We start from the raw sequence: 25,188 nt of genomic DNA on the forward strand, positions 1-25,188 counted from the left end.
TTTTGTCTTGCTTCCATTATTAACCGCAACGTCAGAATTGCCTCTCTCGTGCTTTTACCTTTCCTAAAGCCAAACTAATCGTCATCTAGCGCATCCTCAATTTTCTTTTCAATTCTTCTGTATATTATTCTTGTAAGCAACTTGGATGCATGAGCTGTTAAGCTGATTGTGCGATAGTTCTCGCACTTGTCTGCTCTTGCCGTCTCCGGAATTGTGTGGATTATGCTTTTCCGAAAGTCAGATGGTATGTCGCCAGACTCATACATTCTACGCTCCAACGCGAATAGTCGTTTTGTTGCCACTTCCCCCAATGATTTTAGAAATACTGATGGAATGTTATCTATCCCTTCTGCCTTATTTGATCTTAAGTCCTCCAAAGCTCTTTTAAATTCTGGTTCTAATACTGGATTCCCTATCTCTTCTAAATCTACTGCTGTTTCTTCTTCTATCCCATCAGGCAAATCTTCCCCCTCATAGAGGCTTTCAGTGTATTCTTTCCACCTATCCTCTCCCTCCTCTGCATTTAACAGTGGAATTCCCGTTGCACTCGTAATGTTATCACCCTTGCTTTTAATGTCACAGAAGGTTGTTTTGACTTTCCTGTATGCTGAGTCTGTCCTTTCGACAATCATTTCTTTTTCGATGTCTTCACATTTTTCCTGCAGCCATTTCGTCTTAGCTTCACTGCACTTCCTATTTATTTCATTCCTCAGCGACTTGTATTTCTGTATTCCTGAGCTTCACGAAACATTTTTGTACTTCCTCCTTTCCTCGATCACTTGAATTATTTCTTCTGTTACCCATGGTTTCTTCGCAGTTACTTTCTTTGTTTTCCTTCCCAACTTCTGTGATGGTCCTTTTTAGAGATTTCCATTCTTCTTCAACTGTACTGCCTTTTGCGCTATTCCTTATTGCTGTATCTGTAGCCTTAGAGAACTTCAACCGTATCTCGTCATTCCTTAGTACTTCCACATCCCACTTCTTTGCGTATTGATTGTTCCTGACTAATGTCTTAAACTTCAGCCTACTCTTCATCACTACTGTAGCATGATCTGAGTGTATATCTGCTCCTGTGTACACTTTACAATCCAGTATCTGATTTCGGAATATCTGTCTGACCATATGTAATCTAACTGAAATCTTCCCGTATCACCTGGCCTTTTCCAAGTACACCTCCTCCTCTTGTGATTCGTGAACAGAATATTCGCTATTACTAGCTGAAACTTGTTGCGGAACTCTCTGATTCTTTGTCACAAGCCCATATTCTCCTTCCCCTATAACTGCATTCCAGTCCCCCATGACTATTAGTTTTTCATCCCCCATTTACATACTGTATTATCCTTACAATATCCTCATACACGTTCTCAATTTCTTCATCTTCAGCCTGCGACGTCGGTATGTATACCTGAACTATCGCTGTCGGTGTTGGTTTGCTGCCGATTCTGATGAGGACACACTCTCTGCCCTAACTTCCTATTCATAACGAGTCCTACTCCAATATCACCATTTTCTGCTGCTGTTGATATTACCCTATACTCATCTGGCCATAAATTCTTGTCATCTTTCCACTTCACATCACTGACCCATTCTATATCTAGATTGAGCCTTTGCATTTCACTTTTCAGATTTTGTAGTTTCAAGCTTCTCACATTCCACACCCCGATTCGTAGAACGTTATCCTAGAACGTTATCCTTCCGTTGATTATTCAATCTTTTTCTCATGGTAACCTCCCCCTTGGCAGTCCTCTCCCGGAGATCCGATTGGGGGACTATTCCGGAATCTTTTGCCAATGGAGAGATCATCATGACACTTCTTCAATTACAGGCCACGTTATGTGTCTTTAAGGCAGTGGTTTCCATTGCCTTCAGCAGAATGAGGGTGACTTCTTATGCAGGAAATCTTCGGCCACCAATGCTGTTTATTAATCATAATTTAAGTAGTGGCGGGATTCGAAGCGGGGACAGAAGATGTTTTGATTAAAAATAAAATACGCTATCCCTAGACCATGGGTGGCGTTCTTAGACAAAAGAATATTGACGTCAATCTCAGCAGTAGCCGCTAAAACAGGGAGGCTTTAGAAACCGAGATACTGCCAGTTCTTCTGGTGATACCACATACTATATTTCAGAACTACCATGCCTGATCACATGTGTCGAGTGACGTGAAAGCCTTTTTCGCAGAACAACGGGTACCCCCGCTCCGTGGTTTGGAATCCGCCAGATGTGTGGCCATCGAACTTATATATTATAATTGATCGGCTACTCGTTCGCCACGATCCTCCATCACTCATGTTGATGCCTTGTGTTACCGCACATAAGCGACGAGGAGGCGAACTTCCAACATTATGTACTCCCAAAGGAATTAGGGGAACACGCCTGTTATGTTAAATCTATTTTGATACAGGCACGGCTTGTGATCTTCGCTTTGAATGTAGGCAACAACTAAAATTATTTGCCATCTATTGGCTGCGGTGTGAATTACAATGTCAGATGACCCCTCAGAAGGAAGTGAGTACTGGTGCCCCAGTCTTTTCTAGTGAGGCACACATACGGCAGTTGTCGTTTGTGGACGTTGTGTTCAGCCAAGCACATGCAATACAGCATCTTAACGCGGTACAAGTTTCAAGGACTGTCTATTTGATCCAAAAAAGATGTACTTTTGGTCGTGTTGCTGCAGACGAAAAAAAAACAATGCCTCTGAGCACTATGGGACTTAACTTCTGAGGCCATCAGTCCCCTAGAACTTAGAACTACTTAAACCTAACTAACCTAAGGACATCACACACATCCATGCCCGAGGCAAGATTCGAACCTGCGACCATAGCGGTCGCGCGGTTCCAGACTGTAGCGCCTAGGACCGCTCAGCCACCCCGGCCGGCTGCTGCAGACGCCTCTTCATGTGTCTTCCATTACAACCCCAAAAGATGAAAGATATCTGGCCATCACTGTCTTAGAGCGTCATACGAATACCGCCATAGCTCTGCAAGACGTTCTCAGAGGGGCCACTGAAACTGTTGTGTCTGATCAGATTGTAATTAAAAGCTTACGAGAGAGGACCTTACGACCCAGACGTCCTACTCGACTACCATACTTGACAACATCATCGCCGTCAGTTCTGCCGATCCCATGCCAACTGGCACTTCGTCACCGGTGAAATGTGTTATTTATCGACGAGTCCAGACGTCTTCCGACGCAAGGCGATTCCCGCGTTCGTGTGTGGATTCACTGTGGTGAGCACAAACTGCCAAATGTTGTCCAGGTAATCGACAGAGCCAGCAAAGGCTCGGTGCACGTGTGGGGAGGCATCATTGTTGACAGCGTTGTGGGTCTTGTCATTGCAAAAAAAAAAAAAAAAAAAAAGGTTCAAATGGCTCTGAGCACTATGGGACTTAACATCTGTGGTCATCAGTCCCCTAGAACTTAGAACTACTTAAACCTAACTAACCTAAGGACATCACACACATCCATGCCCGAGGCAGGATTCGAACCAGCGACCGGAGCGGTCACGCGGTTCCAAACTGAAGCGCCTTTAACCGCACGGCCACACCGGCCGGCTTTGTCATTGCAAGTGGTCGCCTTACCGCCAGGCAGTATCTCGAACAGATCCTGTTGGACCATGTGGTAGCTGCTACATACGGTGGTGGATCTGAATTCCTTCTAACCTCAAGTCCAATGTGGTAGGCGTCAGCAGGGACGTCTAGCGAAGTCTGTACATTGAAGTAATGGAATTAAGCTGTGTGGGACATACCTGACTGGCATGTTTGGGATCGACCTGTCGACCACAGACCTTCCAAGAACTCTCAAGGGCTCTCATGGATACCACCGGATGACCTCCGTAAACGTATACGAAGCATGCCACGTAGGTGGTAGGAAGTGATAACCGCTCACGGAGGACTTAAGCATTGTTGAAGCTCTCAAAGTCCACTGAGAAAACCCAGGATGACAGGGTGAATGAGTCCAGAATGAGATTTTCACTCTGCGGCAGTGTGTGCGCTGATATGAAACTTCCTGGCAGAATAAAGGTGTGTGTCGGACCTAGACTCGAACTCGGGACCTTTGCCTTTCGCGGGCAAGTGCTCTACCATATGAGATACCCAAGCGCGACTCACGACTGGTCCTCGGTTCGGCACACAGTTTTAATCTGCCAGGTAGTTTCATATCAGCGCACACTCCGCTGCAGAGTGAAAATCTCAGTCTGGTAACATCCCCCAGGCTGTGGCTAAGCCATGTCTCCGCAATATCCTTTCTTCCAGGAGTGCTAATTCGGCAAGATTCGCAGAAGAGCTTCTATGAAGTTTGCAAGGTAGGAAACGAGATACTGGCAGAATTGAGGCTGTGAGGACGGGTACTGAGCCGTACTTGGGTAGCGCAGATGGTAGAGCACTTGCCCACGAAAAGTAGAGGTCTTGAGTTCGAGTCTCGGTTCGACACACAGTTTTAATCTGCCAGGAAGTTGTAGGATGAATGATTGTTTCCATTTTGTTTTCGATATCCATCGGAAATTTCAGTTCTTATTATTTAAATGACCGAGAATGTAATGATGTTTTGCTGAATACTTAATTTGTGAAAGATAGAAATATAATTTGGTAACATACCCAGCCCTCAATGATGGCTCAGTGGAGTATGCCAGACGCCCAAAGTCACGTCCCCGTTAATTGTTTTGAGCAGTGTACCTTGCTTCTTTTCGATTCCGTGTCACGACGTGTAGAAACTTCGAATGCAGCTTGTTGGGATACACACCATTTAGAATCTTAGAATCAGAGATCATATACGTTTCCGCAATCAAAATTATTTATGAATCTACTTGTACCTGTCCCACGGTATTAAGTTCATGTCAGTCGCGTGTATTTTTGGCGCTGCAATTTTCGCAAAAGCTAGTGTAGTACTTTTCACAAATGTTGCTGTAGTTAGAAGGGGGCATTTGTGTTTCAAGTGTTGAAATCACTCCTGGATCTTGAATATGTGTGTTGCAAAAACACCATCATGCTATGATTACTTAGTGTTCTTGGTTATAACCCACATTTATATATCCTCCGGTGTTCAAGACATCTCTTCACAATGGAATGGAACAGAATTATAACTAGGACACTGCAAAAGTATTAATTATCAAGTCATTGTTGTGACTGAAATGAGCAACACTTCTAACATTATTAAGTGAGACAACCTGAAATTATTGAATTAGAGAGTCACTTTGTTAGCTATGAAAGAGAAACCAATTCCGCACAAGTATTATGCGCTTCGCTATTCACTATATGGATACCCTCCACAACAACTTATCTCTTAATGGGTTATATGGTTACCTCTAGTTGCAACATGTACTTGGCAGCTATGTGGCGTGCTTCCTATAATGCGGCGCAAGAACTTTATTGGCAACCGATCCCATTACTCGGAAGGAACCGTTCGTAGGACTGTTAGTGTCTTTATGACACTCAATGTATTGCACATACGCTCTATTTGATACAGATAAATGTATGTTAAGAAGAAGTGGTCCAGTTACGGAATTTTGAGAAACGTTCCAAGTAGCAATATCTCAGAAAGATGTAGTTTAATTTGCTGTCATGCTTTAGTGAAAAGCTGAGTTCTGCGTGCTACTACGTAAATAAGAGTGAAAGGAACTTCGGTAGTTATTCAAGATTTCATACTGCTGTAATTTTATATCAACGTATGAAGTAAATCAAATGTGGTGTTAAAGAAGAACGCTGAAGGTAAGATGATTTAAAGAATGGATAGCTTGACAGGACACGTCTTTAGGCATCAAGAAATAGTTGATTTGGCAATGGAGGGAAGTAATGGAGCAGGAGGAGGATTAAATTCTATAGGCAGATCAACGCATGGACAATAGAAGCAGTTTCAAATGATGAAGTTTGTTGCAATTATTATGCAGATATGAAGAGACTTGCGTAGGAGGTAGACTGGATTGAAGAGCTGTTTCAAACGAGCCTTCAGACTGAAGACTAAAACAATAACGTAAAACAAAAAGGAAGGATTATAGTTTTAACGCCCTCTCGACAGCAAGGTTGTTAGAGACGGATCCTAAGTTCCGGCTGGGAAAGAATTAGGTCAGAAATGGGCTTTGTGCATTTCAACGAGCCATTACGGTTTCGCCTTCAGCAACTTAGGCGAATCACAGAAAACTTCAATCTGGATGACGAAACGGGAATTTGAATCTCTGCCTTCTCTAACTAGAGCCAGTGTCTCAACCTTTGCACCATTTCTCTCGGTAACAGTACTCTAGACGAAAGATTAAAGGGTGCTGCTAAATTCAAAAACAGTGGCGCCTTGTTTATGCGGTTCTCGTCAGTCTGAATTCTGGTTCATCCGGATGGTGTCTTCGACTTCGAGACCTGTGGCGACAACGTGCTGTTTCCGACCACAAATATTCTAGTTGTCGATTTTTCGACCGATTATGTAATAACATCCCTTCACATTTCATCCAGCCTTAGGACTGGCTATCCACATAGCATATAGACAGGTTAAAATGTTTATTCATTAATTTTTTTTACTTTTTTCTCTGTACAACATTGCTGCAGCAAATGACAAAACTTTTGTCTTGTTTTATGAATTTTAATTTCTCTTTCGGTTTTTGTAAGTAAGCCAGAAATTTTCAACAGCTTCTCAAATCCCCCGAGTCGTTACACAGGGTGTATCATAATTAACGGCGTAAACGCATACAGTTGAATGTACACGATACTAGAAACAAAAAAGTCATTAGAAGAGTTGTGTTTCCAAGTAGCGAAGATGAGCACATGTTCGTAGCTTTTAAGGCATGCATTTTAGAGCACATGTTTACTAGACATTTTTTTCTTGTTTTGGTCCACATTACCATTTCTCAAAATATGGCAAGCAAAGAGCTATCAGCAGAAGAGAATTGTTTCACAGTATCGAAGATAAAAAATTGCTCGTAGTTCTTAAGGTATGCATTTTCAACCCAATGTTTACTGAGACTTTTTTCTTCTAGTATCGTGTACTTTCAACTGTATGCGTTTAAACCATTAATTGTGATATACCCTGTATACATACATCAAAAAAGTTTTGAATCACCTCGGTTGCGAGAGTTCCGGAACCTGTACAGAAAATTGGAATAGAGATTAATATAAACATCATTTCCGCCCTTTTTATTACTCACGAAAACCACACATTTCTTGTTGTACCACCGTAAAGCGAGACCTTCAGAGGTGGTGCTCCAGATTGCTGTGCACACCGGTACCTCTAATACCCAGTATCACGTCTTCTTGCATTCATGCATGCCTGTACTCGTCATGGCATACTGTTCACAAGTTCGTCAAGGCACTGTTCCAGATTGTCCCACTCCTCAACGGTGATTCGGCGTAGATCCCTCAGAGTGGTAGGTGGCTCACGTCGTCCATAAACAGCACTTTTCAATCTATCGCAGGCATGTTCGATAGGGTTCATGTCTGGAGAACATGCTGGCCACTCTAGTCGAGCGATCTCGTCCTCCTGAAGGAAGCCATTCACACGATGTGCACAATAAGGGGCGCGAATTGTCGTCCATGAGGACGAATGCCTCCCCAATATGCTGCCGATATGGTTGCACTATCGGTCGGAGGATGGCATTCACGTATCGTACAGCACCTTCCATGACCACCAGCGGCGTACGTCGGCCCCACATAATACCACCCCAAAACACCAGGGAACCTCCAACTCGCTGCACCCGCTGGACAGTGTGTCTAAGGCGTTCAGCCTGCCCGGGTTGCCTCCAAACACGTCTCCGACGGTTGCCTGGTTGCAGGCATATGCGACACTCATCAGTGAAGAGAAAGTGATGCCAATCCTGAGCGGTCCATTCGGCTTGTTGTTGGACCCATCTGTATCGCTCTGCATGGTTGCAAAGGTGGACCTCACCATGGACGTCGGGAGTGAAGTTGCACTTCATACAGCCTATTGCGCACAGTTTGAGTCGTAACACGACGTCCTGTGGCTACACGAAAAGCAACATTCAACATTGTGGCACTGCTATCAGGGTTCCTCCGAGCCATAATGCGTAGGTAGTGGTCATCCACTGCATTAGTAGCCCTTGGTCGGCCTGAGCGAGGCATCTCATCGACAGTTCCTGTCTCTCTGTATCTCCTCTATGCCCGAACATCACTTTGGTTCACTCCGAAACGCCTGGACACTTCCCTTGCTGAGAAGCCTTCCTGGCACAAAGTAACAATGCGAACGCGATCGAACCGTGGTATTGACCGTCTATGCATGATAGAACTACAGACAATACGAGTCGTGTACCTCCTTCCTGGTGGAGTGACTGGCAATGACTGGCTGTCGGACCCCCTCTGCCTAATAGGCGCTGCTCATGCATGGTTGTTTACATCTGTGGGCTGGTTTAGTGACATCTCTGAACAGTCAAAGGGACTGTGTCTGTGATACAATATCCACAGCCAACGTCTATCTGCAGGAGTTCTATAGATGGGGGTGTTGCAAAACTTTTTTTGATGTTTGTATTTTTGTAATTTTTTTAACCTCTTATCAAGATTTATATCTCTTTTTTTTATTTTTTGAAGGATAGGCCGATGGATCGTTTTAATTTCACATACAGCATTTACTGTCTGCTTCTGTAGTCTATTTAATCGGAAGTATACGTTCGGATGCTTTTACTGTATTGATGAGTTTAGTTTACTATGCCAACCCTCAACAGCTTTTGTAGTCCTGCTCCACTGGTTGAAAGCAGTCCACCTTTGAATTGGTATTCTAAGATTTTCCATTCACTGATTGACCTCAAAGCTTGCGAATTGTGTGGCCTTATGTCCACTGGGCATAGTGACAATCCGCGCTTCATCAGCACTGTTTGGTGGAAGATATACCACTGCAGGACACAGCATAGTATTCCTCCATTGACCCCAGTTCTTGTACAGCCTTCCAGAGACATTGGTTCAAGTGAAAACTACAACCGGAAAGAGATGTTTCGGGTAAAACTGTTTTCATACCGTCAATTGTAGCCAGTTCAAAGTTTAACATTAGAGTTTTAGATGACCACCCAGGCATCTTATTTTGGAATCCGGAAAAGAGTCTTTCACATGTACTCCGAATTTTTGAAGCAAATAAAACAGGAAATAAATAGCGTCGTATTATCTTCTGTGCTTCCAATCTCGATGTGTCTTGTGTATAGTTGTTTATACTGTTTCGAATAACTTACAAATGTCCCGTCCGTAAGAACAGTTTCATTTTCACACAAGATTTCTTCCGTTTTTTTCACAACAGGCACCAGGGTTCTTTTATCAGCACCAAATTTTTCTAAAGAATGTTACATTAAGTTAATATCAAATGTCTTTGTTTTTGTCTAACGTCCGAACTAGAGCAAGCATTCTGCGTCGTCCTGATAGCTCCTCTTGTTTCTATATACAAGTCAACCTTGGAGTTCTCATAATTTGTTATATTTGCAGCGAAATCTAAAACTTTATCTTTCAAATCTGGAAATTTCTTTTTAGAAATTTAAAAAAACAGACACTCTTTTTTTCGTGAACTCTTTTCCTGTAGTTAGGAATACGGTTTTTAATCTGCACATCTGTTTCGTCAGGTGGCCCAGAATGTTCCTGTTCAACAAAGATTCTGCCATTTGCAATTTTTAAACGACGTCTACACTTTTGGAGTGCACTCAAAACTAAATCGTATACTCATCATATTTGCTGTGCACCCGGTAGCGATGACCTACTTGTGAAGGCACATCTTACCTTTCTTTATTATAATTACTGTATTTGCACCACTCACAGTGTATAGAACTCAAGCAGTATGAGACTGATGGAAACGAAGGCTGTCGGCGAGGGTATTGCCTGACTGATTGTGACAACTCCGCTGCTGTTGAATGACTGGTGTAACTAGGAGTGCAGGAAGCTCTGGTCGACAATATTAAGGTGCAAAACCGCTTGGTCGGAAGTGCCTCGGTATATGTAGCACCCACAGTAAGGCCGGAAACGCCATAGTCGGGAAGTCCGCGTATCCGTCCATTATCTCCTTTTCTTTAGTATAGTATCTGTACAATATTTGATACTATGGAATTTATAGTGCCAACAATTGATAGTGATAATCATAAAATTTTTACTCTGTCAATCACTGTTCAGGATCCTGGTACCGTGTAAGTTAACAAATTAAGACTGAGTTGTACACTACTCAATCCCTCCGTTTATTGCGAGTCTAAAATGAGGCCAAGGACATGAAGTTAAATGCTAGCCATTTGTGACACCATTAACGCTACTTGCGCACTCAATAAAGTAATTGGTGACAATGTCGACCATCAGAGTTAGCTGAAGCATTTACAAGCATTCCCCGATGCACAGACGTCGGTGTTCATGGCTGGGTGATTTCTGATGAAGTTATCGCCGTTTGTTCATCTGCAGACAATATCGGTAGTGAAGATGGATTAGCTGAAGAAGACGAGGCTACAAAATAATCTGGAACGCCAGGTGGCCACTACTTCGGCCGAAATATTGCTGCTTAGTCGCCTGCGTGTTCGTGTTACACGTGAACGAAATACGAATCTGGTTCGAAGGAAATTTACTGATTATATCACCACATAAAAATAACAGTGTTTTTTAAATATCCGGTAACAATATGTAAAGTAATGTAATATCTGTGTGTTTAAGTGAAAATATATATAACGTTTGCGTTTACGGCACATAATTAACGTCACTAAATTTTTTTTGAATTTTCGGATTTTCGATGATCTGCATGATCTATGGTCCAGCATAGTCCTGATAAACTAGGTTCCACAGTAATGCGTTTTATAGACATTTTTCGACGCGCAAGACGGCGAAGAGGCGTCAAATAAAATTACTTGTACCAGGCGGACGAACTGCCGAAGGGGGACTCCTACTCAATCATGCCATTACACACTTGGTGACGAAAAGTATCTGGGCATCCCTATGTAATGCGAAGTTGACCACTAGATGTCACGAGAGGCGGATCCGTCCATATAAAAGGCAGGGGGGAGTATAATGTTGTCAGTAGAGAAGAAGTGACAGCAGAATAGGTTGCTCAGGAGAGTTGAGTAACTTCGAACGTGGGCTGGTCACCTGAGTAAAAGAACCATCAGGGACATTTAAACCATTCTAAAACTGCCCAACTCGAGTGTTGCTGGTATCGTGATGTCGAAACCTGGAGAAACGACCACAGTTAAACCGAGACCAGGCAGTCCTCACGTACTGAAGGACAGCGACCGACGAGGATTGTCCAGTCTGGTTGTAAATTATTACATGAATTCAGCGAATGGAATCACTCGTGGGTTCCAAAGTGCTATCAGCAGTCCAGTACTGCAGTGATTGTTCGCAGAAGTAAAAAGAAAGTGGTGCAATACTAACGAGGAGAATATGGCAAGTTTCATAACCAGATTTCCCAGAAACTTCCCTCAGGGGAAGATGGTTCAAAATAAGCGAAGACGTGTCTTGACTTATCTGTACATTCTCGACCGTTTCTGAGAAAATGACGGACAAAGTTTAAGATGTACTTTATGAGCCTTTTAGCGCGTACGTAGTTCAAGTGCAGCGGTGGCACAATTTTGTTCCCCGTGTTCGAAACCGGATTACTATTTTTTTATTATTTTTGTTTTTCATTTGTCTACCCAAGTCCATGGAAGATTACTACACGAATGTTTTCCAATTTATAATAAAATAACGTTGTCCTTATTCGTCTAGTAATTCCATGGTTAGTGGATTAAAAAAATAGACAGTAAATGAATGGAAAATTATTTGAAATTTTTTTGGTGAAATTCTTTTGATGCTTCTTGCTTCATAATCAACAGCAACTGCCAGTTTTCGTTACGTGTGGTTATCCGCGAAATTATTGCCAACGCGTGAAATATCAGGAGTGTTAACGACTTTCCTTTGCAGAGTGAGATTCATATGAAGAAATGTCGCTGTGGCAAACGTGCCTTCGCGCGGCGCTGGTATTGTCCGGAATTTCTACGTTTCAAATGTTTCTGCGATCGGTAAGATCCAACAGAATTCACCAAATCTTACTGGAAAATACACATAAGAATAAAATATAAGAATTAAAATTTTTTATAAGAATATGAGAATTTAAAAAGATTGTAATGGCCGAAATTACCATAACGCATACATTATATAATAAATGTATGATACTTATTGTGAAACTCAGTTCCTATTTTATAATTAACGTCAGGCCATTGTTTCCTTCAACTTGATAAGAAACATTCGTGTGGTAGACCTCTACGCACATAGGTGGATAAATGGAAGAAACAAAATAAGTAAATACAATCGCGGATTTTCATACACGGGACGAAACAGAGAGAAACTACGATGTTAGGCACTCCGCCACCAGTTGCGCCGTCGAAAACTTTGACGATCGTTTTCTCAGAAACAGTTCAATATCTACGGATAATCTGTGACATGTCGCTTATTTTGACTCCTCTTCCACTCAGCACAGTTTCTAGGATATAAGGTTGTAGCACTTGTCGTGTTCTCCTCGTAAGCGAAGCTAGAGGTGCTGTAAAGAGCGACGCCACTGGATAGTGGGTGGCTGAAAACGAGTGACTTGGAGTGATGAATCACGCTACACCCTCTGGCAGTCCGGTGAAAGGGTTTGACGTTGGCGAATGCCTGGAGAACATTACCTGTCATCACGCGTAGTGCCTACAGTGAAGAACAGAGGCAGTACTGTTACTGTATGGCGACGTTTTTCGTGGTAAGGGTGTGGCCCACTAATTGCGCTTAAGGAAACACTATATGCGGAATACTTTTGATGAGATTGTATACATTAATATACCCTACTGGCCATCAAAATTGCTACACCACGAAGATGACGTGCTACAGACGCGAAATTTAACCGATAGGAAGAAGATGCTCTGATATGCAAATGATTAGCTTTTCAGAGCATTCACACAAGGTTGGCGCCTGTGGCGACACCTACAACGTGCTGACAAGAGGAAAGTTTCCAGCCGATTTCTCATTCACAAACAGCAGTTGACCGGCGTTGCCTGGTGAAACGTTGTTGTGATGTCTCGTGTAAGGAGGAGAAATACGTACCACGTTTCCGACTTTGATAAAGGTCGGATTGTAGCCTATCGCGATTGCGGTTTATCGTATCGCGACATTGCTGATCGCATCGGTCGAGATCGAATGACTGTTAGCAGAATATGGAATCGGTGGGTTCAGGAGGGTAATACGGAACGCCGTGCTGGATCCCAACGGCCTCGTATCACTAGCAGTCGAGATGAAAGGCATCTTATCCGCATGGCTGAACGGATCGTGCAGCCACGTCTCGATCCCTGAGTCAACAGATGGAGACGTTTGAAAGACAACAACCATCTGCACGAACAGTTCGACGACGTTTGCAGCAGCATGGACTATCAGCTCGGAGACCATGACTGCGGTTACCCTTGACGCTGCATCACAGACAGGAGCGCCTGCGATGGTGTACTCAACGACGAACCTGGTGCACGAATGGCAAAACGTCAATTTTTCGGATGAATCGAGGCTCTGTTTACAGCATCATGATGGTCGCATCCGTGTTTGGCGACGTCGCGGTGGACGCACATAGGAACCGTGTATTCGTCATCGCCATACTGGCGTATCACCGGCGTGATGGTGTAGGGTGCCATTGGTTACACGTCTCGGTCACTTTCTGTTCGCATTGACAGCACTTTGAACAGTGGACGTTACATTTCAGATGTGTTATGCCCCATGGCTCTACCCGTCATTCGATGCCTGCGAAACCCCACATTTCAGCAGGATAATGCACGACCGCATGTTGCAGGCCCTGTACGGGCCTTTCTGGATACAGAAAATGTTCGACTGCTGCCCTGGCCAGCACATTCTCCAGATCTCTCACCAACTGAAAACGTCTGGTCAATGGTGGCCGAGCAACTGGCTCGTCACAATACGCCAGTCACTAGTCTTGATGAACTGTGGTATCGTGTTGAAGCTATACCTGTACACGCCATCGAAGGTCTGTTTGACTCAATGCCCAGGCGTATCAAGGCCGTTATTACGGCCAGAGGTGGTTGTTCTGGGTTCTGATTTCTGAGGATCTATGCACCCAAAGCCTGCATCTCGTGGTCGTGCGGTAGCGTTTTCGCTTCCCACGCTCGGGTTCCCGGGTTCGATTCCCGGCGGGGTCAGGGATTTTCTCTGCATCGTGATGGCTGGGTGTTGTGTGCTGTCCTTAGGTTAGTTAGGTTTAAGTAGTTCTAAGTTCTAGGGGACTAATGACCATAGATGTTAAGTCCCATAGTGCTCAGAGCTATTTGAACCATTTTTTATGCACCCAAATTAGGTGAAAATGTAATCACATATTTGTCCAATGAATACCCGTTTATCATTTGCATTTCTTCTTGGTGTAGCAATTTTAATGGCAAGTAGTGTATGTATTTTAGAAGGTTTCGGTTATCGCCTTGTGCATGTGCTACTTGTCTAATTGTGGGGGAGGTTATGCAGTGGGCAACGTGGCGCCAGTGGCGGGGGGCCAGTGACCCGCGTTTTGGCATCGGGGTCGCTGCGACATGGGACGGACAAGGTGGGCGGACTTGCGCCGTGGCGCGCGCAGCGGCGACGCCGGAGGAGGGGCGCTGCCGGCTGCAGGCGGCACGCCGTGACGTGTGACGTGCGGCCGCAGACGCTCAGTGGCCCGCGCAGCCTCCGCCCGCTCCGGATTCGCGCTCGTCGCTGCCGACCCTCGCTCGGGACGTGGTCCGCGCCAAGCCGCCGGCTCGCCGTATCGCTGGAGCATAGGCGTCCGTCACTACCGCTCACCGTGGTGAGTAACACAGACAGCGTCCAACTTACTGCCGACGCTTTTCTAATCTGTTTCAAAAAGCTTGCCGTGAAACTGTCGCCTAATTTATGTATCATATTTTCGGCATCTCGTACTTCTCGCGGTCGCTCTTTTCTGCATGATTCTTTTAATTTATATATATGCCTCTTTCAATGTCAGTCTGTAGGATGGCTTGTATTTACCTTTCATAGTAATTTCTCTCGAATGCTTCCAGCTCTTTTAGCTTTTTTAGTACCAAATCGACCACTTAACTTGAATTTCGCTTCCATACTGTTAATATAATTCTGGTTAGTAAATAAATGTAAATGTCGTGTGACTAGGGCCTCACGTCGGGTACACCGTTCGCCGGGTGCAAGTCTTTCGAGTTGGCGCCACTTCGGCGACTTAGCCCGTTGATGGGGATGAAATAATGGTGATTAAGAAAACACAACACCCAGTCCCAGAGCGGAGATAATCTCCGACCAGCCGGGAATCGATCCCGGGCCCATAGGAGTGACATTCCGTCGCGCTGACCACTCAGCTACTGGGGACGGACAGTCTGGTTAATGAGAACACTTTTAGTGTGCGCGACACAGCTGCGTAATAACTTTTCGATTGAGGCAACTTGTTTCGACGCTACACCTTCTATCGGATTCAGTTGCAACTCTGATGGAAAGGTAACTGTTACATGTATTTCGTGTCGTGTTTCTGCTGCCATACGCCACCTTCAATCGAGGAACATTATTCTTAAGACGAAACTAAAAACAGGACGCAGAACAAAAGATAAAAGGCATTTGTCAGCACAATTTTTTTTCTTCCTCGTTTCTTTATTAGTTCCAACATATCAGCTTAAACCTATTCGTGACTGTTATAAATATTAACATAAATACACAAGTAATGGTAACTATTTATTTCCACGACGCGTTTCTAAGGTTTAAACCTCCATCATCGGGTAGATTTACATTAGTTAGTATGACATTTGTGTGTGTGTGTGTTTTGTGTTATGATTTTTTGGAGGAACTTGTGGCACTGTCTCCAATGGTCACAGGTTTCATACAGTGTGCAGCAATGGGGACAGTGGCACAAGTTCCTCCAAAAAATCGTAACACAACACACACACACAAATGTCACACTAACTAATGTAAATCCATCCGATGATGGAGGTTTAAACCTGAGAAACGCGTCGTGGAAATAAATAAAAACTGGTAACAGTCACGGTAAATCCTAACCTAAAATGTTCGCATTTAAAGTTAATTGTAACTACCTGTAGTCACTAATATTTTTCGTTTCACTACAGGTATCGAAGGATTATAGCTACATTTTTGCAATTTGTGCGTTTCATACAATATGTGTCGTGAAAAGTAAATTGGATTGGGAAAAGCAGCTCGTGATCACCAACATAAATACTACAGATTACCTGAAAAATCGCTCCCACAAATCACCTACATTACAATATTTCAACAGTTACGGCTGATGATAGAGATATAATCCTCCGAAATGTTTACTGTGAAGATAAATAAAAGAAACTGGTTACAATTGTTTCTGATTATTTGTCGACTGAGCTCCTGTTTGTTTTAAATATTCATGGGCTCCAGCGGTTCTCAGTCCGTTTACTTTCTAGAACAATTTCGTCTTGGGCACTATATAGCGAGACTGAAAGTGGTGTAAAGCTGTATGGACACGTAACAGTCACAAAAGGAACTTGGGGAAGGTACCTCATGTAGAGGGCGTGCCTTACTTCATGTAAATTGAAAAGTAATAATGAAATTTTATTGTAGTTTAAGATTTAGGCAAAACTCCAGTTGCCCGCAGCTCGTGGTCGTACGGTAGCGTTCTCGCTTCCCGCGCCCGGGTTCCCGGGTTCGATTCCCGGCGGGGTCAGGGATTTTCTCCCCCTCGTGATGGCTGGGTGTTGTGTGATGTCCTTAGGTTTACTGTGAAGATAAATAAAAGAAAGTAGTTCTAAGTTCTAGGGGACTGATGACCATAGATGTTAAGTCCCATAGTGCTCAGAGCAGTTGCCCGCAGCTCGTGGTCGTACGGTAGCGTTCTCGCTTCCCGCGCCCGGGTTCCCGGGTTCGATTCCCGGCGGGGTCAGGGATTTTCTCCCCCTCGTGATGGCTGGGTGTTGTGTGATGTCCTTAGGTTAGTTAGGTTTAAGTAGTTCTAAGTTCTAGGGGACTGATGACCATAGATGTTAAGTCCCATAGTGCTCAGAGCCATTTGAACTATTTTTTGAAAACTCCAGTTATGTGAATGGCCAGCATGTAGACACATTTTAAACGAATAAATGTATCTTAATTGAAATATACTGAGACGTTGCACATGATATCAAGCTGTTGCAAATATGGCGCATGTAAGTGACAGTATATGATAGACAAGCTGAAATTATATTTACCATATAGTTCTAGCGCTTCCATACAGTACTGTAGCCTGTTTTCTCTTTGATGTTTCAGTTTCTGCGAATGTCGAAGTCAATTCGGCTGTTCCGCTTTAAATTTTCTACCGTTGTCCTAAACCAGCTAAGGTGAATTCGGAGCTGATTCGTCAGACAATGTCACAGTCGATTCTTTCTGCCCATCCTCGTCTGACGGAGCTGGTGTTCCGTTCCTAATGACCTCGCGGTCGACGAGATGTTATCTGAAACCCTTCTTCCTTTTCCTGTTTTTCTTTTTCTCGCTCCCCTTGCCGTAGGGGTCAGCATCATTCAGCGATCACCGACCCTCTAGACCACACGCTGCCACCATCTTTGACGTATTGGAGCCTCTTCTTACACTCCTGGTAAACACAGCTTGTTTCAGTTCTTGTTCTTGGTCTTCCTAATAGGGTTACGGTTCTTTGTGGAAGACATTTCACATCGGGACAAAGAGCTCCCTAAGTGATCGACGTACGCCAGCCCAATGGATTGGCATACTTCTCGACTATTATCTGATTTGCCGGTTTACCATCACGCCTTGTATCTCTTCATATATCCTTCTTTACCTCCTTTGACTGGGCCTATTCTTCATCTCGTGACTCTTCTTTCAAGGATGTTGAGCTCCTCTCTATTTACTTTCCGGCTGGTCGAATAATGGTATAATAAGATCGGCATATAAAATACTACACTTAAAAAATCGCACTGACTAGCATGGAGCGTTGTAGAAGATATACTACTTGTACCAGTGATCGCTTTACTGTGTTAACAATTATAACGATTACATCTAAAATAATAAACAGTTTACGTATCTTTCTCCTTCTTTTATTTGACTGCTTCCTATATAATATCAAGCTGATTTCATTTAAAATTTAACAATGTTGCAACTTTAAATAATTGTAGACGTAAAACTAGTCAGGGAAGGGAAATACTTAAAATTAACGATCTAAATATTAAGAAAATAGGAAGATAGCAAGAAGTTTAGATTTATAGGATGCCACTGCCAATGCTGTCCAGGGAAGAATTCCTCAGAAACACACTGCACCTCTCGCTCCTGGGTAGTCACCGCGTTATCTGTTACTCGCCATCCGAGGGCGAGGAGCCAGTCGGTTGTACGGAATCAAAGCACGATCGTGGGTCAACGTGGAGACATTACAGAACGGCAGAAATGAGCTAGTGTATTATGTTTGGTCGTGTTCACGGCCACACGTCAATGTAGTTACCCGTATTGCTAGAGTTTCAGCGCAGCCTGACCGACGTGTCTGTGAGGATTGGAGTACCACTCACGGCCACGTAACACCGCGTAAGAACAGTGCTTGTAAAACATAACTGACCGACGATGACCGGAGTCGAGTTCTACGCCGTGTTAATGACGATCGGTTTCAAATTCTACAGGAATCGCGGCTGTCAGAGCATGCAGCTCCGTCTCAACTAGCGAACGTTGCAAAATGGATGCAGCGGACATTTGGAGTTGCAAAATGGTATTGCTCACAGTTGTATCTTTCCAATGAGTCAAATAACACAGAAACAAGACAATAGCTAACTGGAGGGGTCTAGTGTGGTCCGACAAGCCGCGATTTTAGTTCTTTTCGGTTCATATACGGCATCGAGTGCACCGATGGTCCAGTGAGCTCTCTAACTGCATAGCGTGTGGAGGGTAGAGTTCAGGTTGTAGGCGGTTCTGTGATGTTTTGAAGGTGCTTTTTGTACTATGATTTGGGCCCACTCATGCAGGTTACAGAGAGCATGAACCAAGACGTTTACTTCAGCATTCTCTGTGACCAAATGTTGCTGATTCTTCTATATCTTCACGGTGACTATGTGTTAGACACTCCCATCTTCCATGATGACAACAACCATGTTCACAGCACTGCATGTTTAGTTTCCTGGTTCGAAAAACACCTGGGCACCCTATCGGACATCGCCTGGCCCCGATTTTAGTCCCACAAAATATTTCTGCCACTATTTGGAACAGCAGGTGAAATGCAACAGTCAATATCCCAGTAATGTGTTAGATCTACATGATCTAGTCATCAATGAGTGGCTTTGGCTGAATATGGCAGCCCTGGAGAAACTTGTGTACTTTCTTCCACTCCGAACTAAAACTGTTATCAACGCTATAGGCTGTTTTACACGCCATTACCGTGCAGTGACTAACGTTTTATCCATTGTAGGCCTGCTCATCATACATGTGAGTCACAAGTGATAAGAGTATCGCTCAAATATATCTAAGTTATGTAGAATGTTTTGAGGAGCGATTACTTTGTAAATCTGTGAAATAATTTCTGCTGCTTCAGTCGCTTTTTACTAATAGTTAACACAATGCGTTTCGGTAGCTTGCTGTCATTATCAGGTGCATAACAGTTACATGTACATTACATTAATCTGAAGTATGATTATGTTCGTTTGCTACGTGTGACCTGGAGGTTCTGTATCCAAATACAATCCTGTACAGGAAGATACAATTATTTTAGTATGTATATTAAATGATTTGCATGTTTAAATAATTTCATTGGTGTATTTATGTACATTTTTGGTGGAAATTTAGTTGTCTGGCACACAGAACTCGGTAAAAAACACATCACAACTTAACAATTTCATATTCAGATGCTTACGTCATTCCAAAGACTCTTGGCAGTTAAGATAAACTAATTTCAATTGCTAAGATAGTAATATATATATATATATATATATATATATATATATATATATATATATATATATATATATATATATATATGAAATCTATATAAAACGTTTCATATAGTATGTGCTGACTGTGGTCTCCGATAAATGTTTTCGAAGTTTATGTTATTAACACAATACGAGGGACTGGATCTCACGACTTCTGTCAGCTGTGCACAAAGAGTTTTTGCAGTAATGTGTTTGCACGTGAAGCGTTTACTATGTGTCAACACTTTATCAATACGAAAAATTCTGACCTTCGTAAAACACCCACTTCGGCGTCTACCTGTCAGACAAAGCTAATGAACAAATTTAAATACTGAGTACCGTCCTGTTGGATGGAGGCAATCTACTTGCGATATGAGAAGTGTTCTATGTCTCTGAACGGCGACCTGAATTTACCGGAATTTTTATGCGCAGGTGAATCGCTTCGCAACTGCTGGCAAAGTTTCAAGGCGGCCTCAGTCAAGCCAGGAAGCCACGGTAACGTGTGTGGAGCAGACACGCTGGTAGTTCCTCTCTCTGGAAGGGATAAGAAGTCACACACGTTGAACAATATCGCTTGCAATTTTCTGGACGTGAATAACCACCGATTTTTGCCGTGACTGTCCTTCATATTTTATTTACCATTACCAAATTCGAAGCCACCACAATCTACCCATAGAGATTATTTTAACAGTCATCATAGATGTAATCTATATGAAACTAATCCTCATTCCGAGGGACAGTTTGAACATCGTACTGCTTTAACAGACTTGGCCCTATTGTAAGTGGCGTGCCCTGCCACTTCTGTCTTACGCAACCTGTTATGGCGGGGGACAGCATAACGTGCACTCCGAACCGAGGTGATACTTGGGATTTGCGTGTAATCTACGAATGAGGAAAGAAATGATATTTTGCTACAAAAATATCATTAATCTTTAACACATTATATCTGCACGTGGTTTATAAATGAGCATTTTTGTTTTGTTTTAGAAATACACGAAGCTGTTGTCCGCCTTTTTAATCATTAAAATGCTTTGATTCATCATATAATTAATGGCAGTAAACTATTAGCACTTCAGTTAATGGTAAAAGTAGAGACAGATTTCTTAATGAAAGTGTTAGGTTAATAGGAGCCAAATGATAGGATATATGCTTTGAATTCTTTCTCTAAAGATTCTCTGACACCTTTCATTTGAAATGGTGGACCAACGGTAATTCTGATAAATTTGACTGGCGTGTATGAGTCGGGGCTGATGTAAGCGTTAAATTTTGCTATGAAGACAGTCGATCATTTTGTTTTGCTGTGATCTGCCGCCATAGACTACAAATGGAGCGAGTTGAGGCAGTGAGTAAGGCACTAAACCCGCATTCAGAAAGAAGGAAGTTAAAATCCAATCACCGGTCAATGCTGGGACGCGAATGCAGGGATTAGCCCTTTGAAACGAACAAGGGAAATATCTCGGAGTGTCCTAGTCATAAATGACCATACATTTCTCTTTTCCTCAACGGCTTTTGTTACAATCCATAGAGGTTTAGCAGTAGTATGAAGAGACGGTATAGCTTTAGTCCAGTTGCTAACCCTCAGATCCTTAGAGGAGGAGTAAATTTGGTATAAGGCATTGTAATCTTAACTGCAAATTTTATTAATTTGCTTGCAAAAAGGTTAGCTGCCATTTACGTCACAATAAAATACAGCGTCACTACAAGTGCTCACCGACGAGGGGACACAATTCCCTATATGGGTCGTGTTTGTAGATGGCAGCACCATACAGGTTATTAATGGACGGTAAAACCTTTAGCATGCTGTTGAATCAGAAAAGGATCCAAGTTTTAGCACAAAATAGGTACGAATACACAGAGCTACATTTTATTGGGGCATTGCGAAATATTCTCCCCTAGCATGATATCAATTAAGTTTTTTTGTTACGTTTGTACATGAAGCTCAATAGCGGAAGTCATTTGTCAATATAGGGGCAAAATAATTTTGCTTGCACGGTATAGTAAGTGTAATATCATGCCTTCATAAAATTCTTTGGTTTCGAGCAATTTATTCCGCTACAGAAATTCACCTGCAGTTGATGAAGGTCTGTAATTTTCAACAGTTCGGTAATTAACAACCGAATTCAAAGTGGCAACACTTCTCTTGATGCCGATCTATGTCAAGAACGGACAATGAAGAATAAAATCCGTTACCAGTCACAGTTGAAGGTTGTTTATTTAAATCACGGCAGATTTCGAGCTCAGAAGCTTCAGAACACTACACATTCAGTTTCATGTTTTTACATTCAATGGTAGAGTTCTACCTTAAAGGCAATGTACTTGAGGCTGACTAGAGATACATAAGTGAAACCACTGGATGGGGCAAAGTGACAGTAGCGACAACCTTGTTGGCACAGCAACGACAGCTATGCGAAATCATCTTGGGTTTGATAAACTGCTTCAGTAGTTGAAAATATTTTGATACAGCTAGAACGACCAAACAGTATTTACACATTTGTCGCCAAAGTAATGATTTGAACCAAATCGTAATTGCACATTTCTTTGACTATAATTTCTGTATTCGAATGGAAGCGCTTTGGATGATGGGAGCTCATGTCTCATCTACATCTGTAACATTTTAGGTGGCATTAATGTGTGGAAATCGGAATGTGGTCGTTCGAAAGATTACTTTGGTAACAAATGTGGAATTAAGAGTTGGATACTCCATCTGTATATAAGTACTTTCAGCTCTTGTCACTTAGAATGGCCCGGCCCCTGTGGCCGAGCGGTTCTTGGCGCTTCAGTCCGTAACCGCGCTGCTGCTACGGTCGCAGGATCGAATCCTGCCTCGGGCATGGATGTGTGTGATGCCCTTAGGTTAGTTAGGATTAGGTAGTTCTATGGGACTGATGACCTCAGATGTTAAGTCCCATAGTGCTTACAGCCATTTGAACCATTTGAACCATTTGAACTTAGAACGGTTTCATTAATTTCTCGATTGTCATCCTCATGTAATTTGCATTTTACATTCAATAGTGAACTCCACCACTGAATGCGGAAACATAAAACTGAATGTTTAATCTTGTGAATACGGACATACGTCCGAAACCAGTCGCGACTTAAATAAACACCCTTCAATTGTGACTGGTAGTTGATTTTATTTTACATTATCCTTTAATCGGAAGAATTTTCCTTTTATGGAAAAAATACGTCAAGAACATCTCAGTACCGCTACCACAGACCAAAACATCGAAAAAGTGGTACTGAATGATGGGTGATTACAGCATTGCGAAACCGAGCGAGGTGGCGCAGTGGTTAGACACTAGACTCGTATTCGGGAGGACGACGGTTCAATCCCGCGTCCGGCCATCCTGATTTAGGTTTTCCGTGATTTCCCTAAATCGCTCCAGGCAAATGCCGGGATGGTTCCTTTCAAAGGGCACAGCCGACTTCCTTCCCTGTCCTTCCCTAATCCGATGAGACCGATAACCTCGCTGTCTGGTCTCCTTCCCCAGAACAACCAACCAACCAGCAGTGCGAAGTAGCTGACGCCTCTGGAATGTGAGATGAAAGAGTCCGGTAGAATTTGCGTGAAGAATTTGAAAAGCTCCCATATTTGGGGTGGCTTCTTTGTTGATTAGGCCTATGGGGAGGTCTCACTGACAGGCCTCGAACATTTATAAAAACCACTCTTTTTCATTACACGCATCAGGGGACCAGTCGGCAAGCAAGAAGTTCTTCACAATATAAGAACTGTAATTTGCAGTTATTTTAAACTGTATCAGCGTCTCGTCGGAACATTTCATTCTCATCCCTCGCCATTCCCTCGATGTGACAGGACCTTTGCTGTATCTCTCAGTCTGGAAATATCACTCGGTATCATCACTCGGTATAACGTCTCAGGCGATAATTACAGCTTCACCTAAATAACTCAGTCTCAGTTTTAAGGAATCGTCAATGGACTTAGCGTCACTGCTGACGCCCAAAAACAATGTAACTACCTACAATGACTGATGTTGTATTACAGGACAAAGCAGGAAAAGGACAGCTACAAGATAAGAAGCCGCTAACTGAAACAAGGGAGTATTCTATGCAGTGGTAACATCTTTGTACGTTGCCCCATTAATATTCCATCGAATTCATGTCGGGCGGTTTGGGTGGCCAAATCATTCGCTCGAACTGTCCAGAATGTCCTTCAAAGCAATCGCGAACAATTGTGGCCAGTAGGCATGGGACATTGTCATCCATAAAAATTCAATCGTTGTTTGGGAATGTGAAGTCCATGAATGGCTGCAAATGGTCTCCAAGTAGCCAAACATAAAAGATTTCCAGTCAATGATCTGTTCAGTTGGATCAGAGAACCCAGATCATTCGATGTCAACACAGTCCACACCATTATTGGGCCACCACCAGCTAGCACAGTGCCTTGTTGACAACTTTGAGTCCTTGGCTTCGTTGGGTCTGTGCCACACTCGAACCCTCCCATCACTTCTTACCAACTGAAACCAGGACTCATCTGATGCAGCCACAGCTTTCCAGTCGTCTAGGGTCCAACCGATATGAGTACGAGCCCAGAAGAGGGACTGCAGGTGAAGTCGTGCTGTTAGCAAGGGCACTCGCATCGGTGGCCTGCTGCCATAGCCCATTGACGCCAAATTTCGCTGCACTCTCCTAACGCATGTGTTAGTCCTACATCCCACACTGTTTTCTTTGGTTATTCCACGCAGTGTTGCCTGTCTGTTAGCACTGACAACTCTACGGAAACGCCGCTGCCCTATGTCGTTGGATTAAGCCCGTCAGCCAATGCGTTGTCCGTGGTGAGAGGTAATGCCTGAAATTTTGCAGACTCTTGATGTTGAGGACCTCAGATTACTGAATTCCATAACGATTTCCGAAATGGAATGTCCCTTGCGTCTAGTTCCAACTACCATTCCGGTTCAAAGTCTCTTGATTTCCGTCGTGCGGCCGCAATCACGTCGGAACCTTTTCACGTGAATCACCTGAGTACGAATGACAGCTGCACCAATGCAATGCCCTGTTACCCCTTGCGTACGCGATACTATCGCAACCTGCATATGTGCGTATCATTGTCCCACGAATTTCATCACTCAGTGCATATCTGTACATATTATAAATCAAAGTCCTGCCGTGTTGTTTCTGTCTGCATGCTTAGCTTAATCCCAGGAACTACTATAGGGATTTTGATACGGTTCTTACTGCTAGATAGAGTGATTCACAAGGAAGCTTCGTGCATATAATTCATTACCACTACGTCAAGAAAGTCGTCCAATCGTTAAGTACTTAATGCTCCGCGTGCGAAGTCGGGCTGGTCGCTTGTTGTGCACAAATTATAATTAAAGGTGCAAATTACTAATTGGTGATCTCACCCCCATAAAAGATAAGTGAGT

General features: G+C 43.2%; 1 protein-coding gene across 2 annotated transcripts in view; it reads left to right on the forward strand.

Annotated features, from left to right (window-relative positions):
- The first annotated feature begins 14,583 nt into the window (after window positions 1-14,583).
- Window positions 14,584-25,188, forward strand: part of LOC126173353 (carboxypeptidase D-like) — a 151,310-nt gene continuing 140,705 nt past the window's right edge. For both annotated transcript variants that reach the window (XM_049920950.1, XM_049920951.1), the window contains exon 1: window positions 14,584-14,721. The gene's annotated coding sequence lies outside the window, so the exon portion shown is untranslated. The remainder of the gene's footprint in view (window positions 14,722-25,188) is intronic.

The sequence above is a fragment of the Schistocerca cancellata genome, chromosome 1 (assembly GCF_023864275.1).
Source record: "Schistocerca cancellata isolate TAMUIC-IGC-003103 chromosome 1, iqSchCanc2.1, whole genome shotgun sequence".
Lineage (NCBI taxonomy): Eukaryota > Metazoa > Arthropoda > Insecta > Orthoptera > Acrididae > Schistocerca > Schistocerca cancellata.